This window comes from Peromyscus leucopus, chromosome 2 (assembly GCF_004664715.2).
Source record: "Peromyscus leucopus breed LL Stock chromosome 2, UCI_PerLeu_2.1, whole genome shotgun sequence".
Taxonomy (NCBI): Eukaryota; Metazoa; Chordata; class Mammalia; order Rodentia; family Cricetidae; genus Peromyscus; species Peromyscus leucopus.
In genome coordinates this window covers 140,146,041-140,155,085 of record NC_051064.1, presented here as the reverse complement: position 1 = coordinate 140,155,085, position 9,045 = coordinate 140,146,041, and positions in this window count along the sequence as shown.

Genomic DNA, 9,045 nt, shown 5'->3' with positions numbered 1-9,045 from the left:
AGTGCTGGGATTAAAGGTGTGCGCCACCACCGCCCGGCCATGTTCTTTTATAATGACATTTTTACAGAGAAGCCCACCGTATTAAAGAGAGCATAGAGACCTCAGCGTGGCATAGGGCCAGGGAGCTGGCTCTCCTTGAGTCCTATTGCACTGACCGCACTCTGGTCTGCCCTAGGTCATCTACTCTTCCACACAAATCCCCTAAATAATCCTGTGAGGAAGGAATTATTTTGACCCACAGTTTATATGTAGCAACAGAGGCCCAGAGAGGTTGAGTAAGTTGTTCAGGGCCGCAGAGCAAGATTCAAACCTAGATAGTCCTATCCCAGGCCTCATGCTTCTCACTTCTCCGAGCCATGGGGTTCTTTCTATATTCACATAACCTGGGATGCACTCACAGCCCTACTATTCACCCCTGCCAGAAATGCACTCACAGCCGTATCACTCACCCCTGCCAGGGCCAAATGCTCTATGAGGCACAGTAAACGCAGGCCTAGGGCCCATGAGACTTTCAGCAGCCTACAAAGTTGTTCTATTTAAATGTGTTTTGCTCAACATTTTAAAATTTTCTTTATTATAATCATCATCATCATCATCATTATTATTATTATTAGAGAGAGAGAGAGAGAGAGAGAGAGAGTGTGTGTGTGTGTGTGTGTGTGTGAGCCACAGCATGCTTGTGAAGCTCAGAGGACAACTTGCAGTTCTTTCCTTCCACAGCATGGGTTCCAGGGCTTAAACACATCATCAGACTTGCATTGAGAATATTCTTAAGTGCTAGGATTATACATGTGTACCACCACGACCAGTTTGTGGGGTGCTAGGAATCTGATCCAGAGCCTTGTATGTTAGGTGAGCATGTTTCACTGAGCTACAGCCCCATCTTCTTTAATTAAATTTTTTGTTTAATTAAATTTATTTAGCCGGTCGGTAGTGGCGCATGCCTTTAATCCCAGCACTCGGGAGGCAGAGCCAGGCAATGTCTGTGAGTTCAAGGCCAGCCTGGTCTACAGAGCAAGATCCAGGACAGAGAAACCCTGTCTCGGAAAAAAAAAAAAATTATTTGGAGTGTTTATGTGCATGCAAGCTATGGTGTGTGTGTGTATGTGTGTGTGGTGTATGTGTATGTGAGGTGTTTGAGTGCGTGTGCGTGTGCATGCGTGCGTGCGTGCGTGCGTGCTTGTGTGCGTGTGTGTGTGTGTGTGTGTGTGTGTGTGTGTGTGTGTGTGTGTGTTCGTGGTGTCTATATAGGGATCAGAGAACAACTCACAGGACTTAGTTCTCTACTTCTACCTTGTGGATCCTAGGGATCAAACTCAGACTGTCACGCCTGATGGCAAATGCCTTAACTGGTTGAGCCAGCTTGCCAGCCCCACCCCTCTTTTTTTAATGTAGCAAAGTGATCCACAAAGGCAAGATTGCCTTAACTAAGCCAATACACCACTCTGTGAGACCAGGTAAGTGCTATTTTTTAATATTTGTTTTTAATTTATGTGTATAAGTGTTTGCTCGAATGTGTGTAAGTGTTTACATAATAGTCTGCTGCCCTCATAGATCAGAAGAGGCAGGAGATCCTCTGGGACTAGATTTACAGACAGTTGTGAGCCCTCCACGTGGGTGCTGGGAATCAAACCTGAGTCCTCTGCAAGAGCAGCCAATATTTTTAACCTCTGAGCCATCTCTCCCAAGGTAACTCCCAAGGTAACTTCTCGAAGGCAGACCCTGCGCAGGGACTCAGATAAGAGTGCTTCCATCCAGGCCTCAGGCTTGGCTGCCACATGAGAGGAATAGCCAGCATGGTTGCCTGTGGCCGCAGGACAAAGGTGCACATGCGCATGAAGTCTACTGCTCAACGAGGTTTCAGTGCGATGAGCCCCACCTGACCTCAGACCAGGACAGCAGCAGGGACCAGACCGCTCTGAGAGCCCGCCAGCTGACAGCACCTGGGGCCAACACCTCATCAGACTCACCAGCCATTCCAGAACACCTTCACAGCAGCCTCCAGAGACATTCTGATGGGTTCTTCATCTGACTAAGGGAGATCCATGCTCATAAAAGCTTCCAGACCTCTGAAGTAATTTCCCCCTTCCCACCTCCTCCCCAGTCCCTGGGGACCCTCCGATCTTGACTGTGGAAGAAGAAGGACAGAACACACTCCATGTTGAGTGAGTGAAAAAGAAGGAGCCCAGACTGGGAGCTCTTGGTTGGGAGGGGGTTGGGGGTTGGGGTGCAAAAAAACACCTGGGATAAGTTAAGTCCGTGAAACACGAGAGTCCTCAAGCAAGTAACAGATCTACACCATTAAGATGCTAATAATGTCTGTGGGTTTGAGGGCAGCCTGGTCTACATGGTGAGTTCCAGGATAGCCAGGGCTATGTGGAGAGACCCTGTATAAAAAAAAAATGCTAATAATAATAGGGGACTGGAGAGATGGCCCAGTGGTTCAGAGCACTGGCTGCTCTTGCAGAAGACTCAACATTGATTCCTGGCACCCACATGGTGCCCCCCAACAGTTTGTTGCTCTAGTTCTCGGAGATCCGATACCCTCCTCTGGCTCCTGTGGGTAGAGGCATGCATTTGATGCACAGACATCCAGGCAAAATAACCACACACAAAAAATAGACTTTAAAAAATATTTAAAAAGAGACCAGAGAGAGACCCTCTACCCCTCTCATGACAGGAAAAGGCACAGCCATCTATGAGCCACAAAGGAGAGCCTTACTTCACACTAGATCTGCGGACTTTATTGCCTTGGGCTTCTCTGTCTCTGGGTTTGTGAAAAATAAACCTTGGTCATGAGGCATCCAGTAGTTTTGTTGCAGCAACCCGAACAGGCCAAGACAGGTTTCAGTTCTGCTGTGGCTCTGGCCCCGGAAGACCTTCCTTTTCTAAAGCTAAAGTGTACTTTTAGTTTTTGTTTTTAAAACCGGAGTCTCATGAAACCCAGGCATGCCTGGAATGTACTATGTAGCAAAGGAGAACCTTGAACTTCTGATCCTCTTGCCTCCCAAGTGCTGGGATCACAGACATGTGCCACCCCACCCTGCTGAAATGCTGCTTTAAGCTGCTGTGCTTGAGGATCATTTGTTCCTCAGCAATACACACACTTCCCTTATGGAGACTTCTCCGTTCATTCTCCAAGGTTGCTTTCGAATTGTTCAGATTATGGTAAATGCGACATTTACCAGGACTGTGTTGTGCCTAGTCATGGATTAGGAACCTCCTCCCTTCAAGATCTCAGGTTGGCCGCCTGCTGACATGGTCTGTATTCCACATCTCCACTGGACCGGGAGGGAGAAGTCAGGCTCAGGACAAGCGGGCTTCCATCCAATCAGTAGCTCACATTTGGAAGCATCTTCTTGTCTGTTTCAGGAGCATCATCGCAGAGAGACTATTCCCTTACCAACAGTTCCCCAGCAGTTTCCGCAGGAGCTCATCCGTTCACCTTCTTTGGAAACATCTTCCCTAGCAAGCCGTGTATCCCGTCAGCAATGAGTGGGGAGAGCTCCCGTAGGCCTTTGTGCTCAAGGAAACGCGGTCTGTCCTGGGAATTCTCATTTCATAGTAAGCATATCTAATATCGGTCTGGCCCAAGGGTACAGCGGTGGCGCCAGGGCCAAACTCGACGGGCTTTGAGCGGCTGTCATTGTGCTAGTCTCCGTGGATAAGGCCAAGTCGCAAAAGCGGAGGAACAAAGTCCTGGCCCTTTAGCCCTGACGTGGATGTGGATGCTGGGAACCAAACTCTGGTCCTCTGCTAGAGAAGCAAGTGCTCTGAACTACTGGGCCGTGTCTCTAGCTCCTAATTTATATTTTTTTAGTCTAGTTGGGGGAGACAGGCAAACATCAGAGCAGCCAGCAGTGGATTTCCTATCAGGCAGGAATTGAGAACAGAGCACCTGGAACATGGAAGGTCCCTGGGCCTTTGGAGGCAAAGCACCAGATCTAGGGGAAACCGAGGGAAAATGAACCACATGCAAGAAGCTAGGGACGGTTTCCTAGGCAAAGGGAAGGGCCCAGGTATGCCTAAGCTAACCAGGAAGCTCGCATGTGGCGGGGGAGGCATGAAATGGAAGAGGGCCTTGCTGACTGTGGTGTGGAGTTGGGGACCATCCTGGAAGTGTCAGGCAATGGCTAAAGGCTTCTGCAGAAAGGAGACAAGACTGGGTCTAGGTTGGGAGATGTTCACTAAGGCCACCCTGGGGAGGAGGGAGCTGGATGGAGGCTGGAGACAGACAGGCCTGTGAGATAACTGCCACAACTTGTCCAGCCAGCTTTGGAAGTAGCCTTGGGGATGGAAAAGAGGGGAGACACTCGCAGAATATAAGGCTTCCAACCACAAGCCAAGTCCAGGAAGCAGTGGGTCCTCCAGGTGCTTGGTCATTGTCTCTTCTGGAGTGGCTGGGGTCTAATTAACATTGTCCCGTCCCTCTTAGAGTCAGGTGGAAACATCAACAGGCAAACTGGATTTGCCCTTTGAAGGAAAGTCTCACTAAAATAGGCCCACAAACCCACCCCCAGTTTCTGATAAGGAGCCCAGACAACGGTCGAATGCAGACTTCTCTCCGTTCCTCACAAACCCAGGTCTTAGCTACTGTCCTCTCTTGATGGGTCTATTTCTTTTTTCTTTTCTTTTCTTTTTGGTTTTTCGAGACAGGGTTTCTCTGAGTAGTTTTGGTGCCTGTCCTGGATCTCGCTCTGTAGACCAGGCTGGCCTCGAACTCACAGAGATCTGCCTGGCTCTGCCTCCCGAGTGCTGGGATTAAAGGTGTGCGCCACCACCGCCCGGCCATTATTCCTTGTTTAACTGGCCTTCCATTCTAGCACCTCCCTTTCCATGGCCTGTCTAACCCTGTGTCTGCTTCTGCCCACCCTGGAGTCTCCTCTTTTGCCCTGCCCTTCTTGCCCAATGTGTTCCATATGCTGGTTCTTGCCCCCAAACTCCTCTTTCCAATGTGATCCCCCTATTCACGTAGGAATGTTTATGTGACATCGGCTCTGTGCCACACACTGGGAACAAAATGAACACAAATTTCTACTCTTGAGGAATGTACATATGGATGTATGTATGGATGTATGGATGGATGAATCTGAATGAACAGGGTCTGGTGTCCAAGCTGACCTCAGACTTTGTGTGGAGCCAAGTTTCTCCTGAGAGCACTGGCCCCCAAAACCGGAACAATTCACACACCCAGGAAATGAGCTCTGCTTGGAACTATGTGGACAACCATGATAGTTGTTCTCGTCTGCAAACTGAGAGAAACCGCCTTTCCTTACCTTAAAGAAAAAAGGAGTGTGTGCTAAGGAAATCAGCTTAGCTTGTGTGAAACCCTGGAGTTGATCTCCAGTGTAGCAAAACAACAACAAAACCAGCATGCTAGCTGCCTAGGGAGTGGCCAGTGGCTTCCACCGAAAGCCAAATCCTGCAGCTTGCAAGCTGACACTGCAGAGTTCTGAGGGTACGGCCTCAGTGACCTCGGTACCTCTCATCTGGCTCCGCCTCCTGAAGGTTCTGCCTCCCAGCGGCACTGTCCCGAGGGCAAAGCCTCCCAGTCCGTCACAGTGGGCCTTTGGTGGACATGATTAAACTATATGGTACCGTGTTTGCTGGCATGTGTGAAGCCCTGGATTAGAGCTCAGTATTACAAAAACCTGGTGTGTTGGCATGTTCCTGTAATAGAAGCATTTGAGAGGTAGAGGCAGGAGGATCAGAAGTTCAAGGTCACCCTTGGTATGTAACAAAGCCACATGGGGCTACATAACACAAGAGAGACAAACACTTAGAGGGCATGTAATGTATGTTTAACCTGATTCAAATATTATACAATGTATTTGTGTATTAAATAACATTTGGAGGGGCTGGAGAGATGGTTTCAGCTGTTAAGAGCACTGGTTGCTCTTCCAGAGGACCTGGGTTCAATTCCCAGCACCCACATGGCAGTTCACAACAGTCTGTAACTCCAGGAGTTCCTGGGGATCTGAGACCCTCACATCAATGTACATTGAATTAAAAAAAACACTTAGATACATAAATACTACCAATATGTACAATTTTTATGCTTTTAAAAAATACGTGTATTTAATAGCCACATGTATTTATGTGTACTTTCAGAAGCTCGAGTGTACCATGTCCTTGCAGGTGCCCACGGAGGTCAGAGGGCATCAGATCCCCTGGAACTGGAGTTTTATGTAGTTGTGAGCCACCTTATGGGTGCGGGAGAATGGACTCCAGGTCCTGTGTAATAGCACTAAGTGCTCTTAACCACTGAGCCATCTCTTCAGCCCGCAATTTTCTGCTGTTATTGTGGTTAGTTTCTGTTTTTCCAGACAGGGTTTCTCTGTGTAGCTCTGGTTGTCCTAGAACTAGCTCAGGCTGGCCTCAAACTCCTAGAAATCCACCTGCCTCTGTCTCCTAAGTACTAGGATTAAAGGTGTTCTCCACCATCGCCCTGCCCATTATTTTTGTTTGTTTGTTTGTTTGTTTTAGACAGGGTTCCTCTGTGTAACAGCCCTGGCTGTCCTGAAACTCACTCTGTAGACCAGGATGGCCTCAAATTCATAGAGATCTGCCTGCCTCTGCCCCCCAAGTACTGGAATTAAAGGCTTGCGTCGCCGCCACCGCCGCCGCTGCCACCACCACCACCACCCAACCGACTTTTTTAATTACAGATTTTCAAATTTATTTTCAAATTATGTGTCTATGTGCCTGTAAGGTGTGGGTATGTGCATGTGAGTGAATGCAGATGCCCTCAGAGGCCAGAGACATCAAATCCCCAGCAGCTGGACCGACAGACCTTTGTGAGGGCACCAACACCAATACACTGGTATTGAGAACTGAACTCGGGTTCCCTGCAAAAGCAATTAGCACTCTTAACCACTGCTGAGCCGTCTCTAGTCCCAAAACAATCACTTTAAGTTCTCTAATGAAAGTGTTCTGCTGTTTGGTTTGCCAGCTTGGAAGCTCTAAGCAAGATGTCTCCACCATCAACGCGACACCTGAAGTGACAGGTACCTAGACAACTTCCTATCCCAACCTGCCTTTTAGTGCACCTTATTTCTTTTCTCTCCTGACTTTTGTTTAGTCCTGACTTCAGCAGTCACCTTTAAAAATAATAAATAAATAAAAGAAGGAAAGAAAAGAAACTGCCTGACATGTGTTTAGTAAACCCTCTTTGGAACATGGTAGAACATATAAATAAATCAAACAGGAGGGAACAGTATCGACAGAACATCTTAAGTTGTGAGTTTCCAAGTATCATCAAGGCATTCCTTCCAAGGATAAACAAAACTCCAGCAACTCTATGAAGTCTATCTCATAGAGCAGGAAAAGTCAGCAAAACATCGAAGCAGACCCCTTCAAGCAGCATATTTAATATCCCTCTGTAAACAGGAAACACACATTTCTAACCGCCAAGCCCTGATGAGTGGAGGAGAGGTGGGTGGCTGGATCTGTGAACGAACAAATTAGAACTGGGAAAACTTACGATACCACACAACCCTGGTCAGAGCACACAGGAACTTAGGGCTGGTAAGAAGGGCTTAAGCTGCTTGCTGCCAAGCCTGATGACCGGAGTTTGCCCCCCTCCACATGATGGAGAGTGAGAACCAGTTCTCACAAGTTGTCTCTGACCTCCACATGCATGCTTATCCAGGCACGTGTATACACACCCACATAGAAATGTAATTTTGAAATTTCCAGTTTTAGCCAGACAGTGGTGGCACACTTCTTTAATCCCAGCACTCAGGAGGCAGAGGCAGGCAAATCTCTGAATTTCAGGCCAGCCTGGACTACAGAGCAAGTTCTAGGACAGCCAGGTCTATGCAGTGAGACCCTGTCTCAAAACAAAACAAAAAAAAAAATTTCTGGCCCAGAGGGATGACTCAATGGATGATGGACCTTGGGTTTGATCCCTGGGACCACATAGTGGATGTAGAGAAGCAACTCCTGGAGGTTGTCTGTCCTCTAGCCTCCATATGAGAGCCATGGCGTGCACACTTGCACATATGCCAAATAATTAATTAATAATGGTCCCATGATTATGGCCCTAGCACGTGGGTAGGCTAAGTAAGGCAGAAAGTTAGTCTGTGACCAACCCAGGCTGTGTAGTAAGGCCTTATCTCAAATACTAGAAGAGTCGTTTTTCTTGAGATGATTCTGATGAGGGACATTTTTTGAGGAAATGTAGCATCTGTCCTCAGCTTGCCTGTCAGGGTCACTTTCTGCTCTTCTTCGTTTTCTCTGAACTACTTGTGCACTTTGTAAGTTGTACAACGTGACACAAATGATCCTTGTCCACAGACACGCTCGGTGTGTCTCATGAAAGGCAGTCAACCCCTGTGTGTGGCTCCTGGCCAGCATCGCTGGCTGTGAACCTATGTGAACCTACTGCAAGTTCACCTCACTGTTCCCTCTGATTAGCATTGTGGAATATGCGGACTTCCCCTTCATCTCCCAAGAGTTTCTGAACAGCTCCTTCATTACTTAGTAAGTTTCATTAAAATGTTGTGGGGTACATATACTTGTGTGTGTGTGTGTGTGTGTGTGTGTGTGTGTGAGAGAGAGAGAGAGAGAGAGAGAGAGAGAGAGAGAGAGAGAGAGAGAGAGAACATGCTCTCGAATGCACATGCAATTTGGAGGCTAAGAAGCTGTCTTTGGGTGTCTTCCTCAATCTCTCTCCACTTAGTCTTTGAGTCTCTCACTGAACCTGGAGCTCACTTGTTCAGCTAGGCTGGCCCATCAATCCCGGGGATTCTCCTGTCTCTAAGTCTCCAGAGCTACGGTTAAGCTGCAGGCCCACCACACCCAGCTTTTTATTTTGTGTTTTGGGTTTTTTGTTTGTTTGTTTGTTTTGATTTGATTTTTCAAGTTTGGTTTTTCAAGACAGGGCTTCTCTGTGTGGTTTTGGTACCTGTCCTGGATCTTGCTCTGTAGACCAGGCTGGCCTCGAACTCACAGATATCTGCCTGCCTCTGCCTCCCGAGTGCTGGGATTAAAGATGTGCCCCACTTTTACATGGGTTCTGGGGATTGAATTCAGATTTTCATG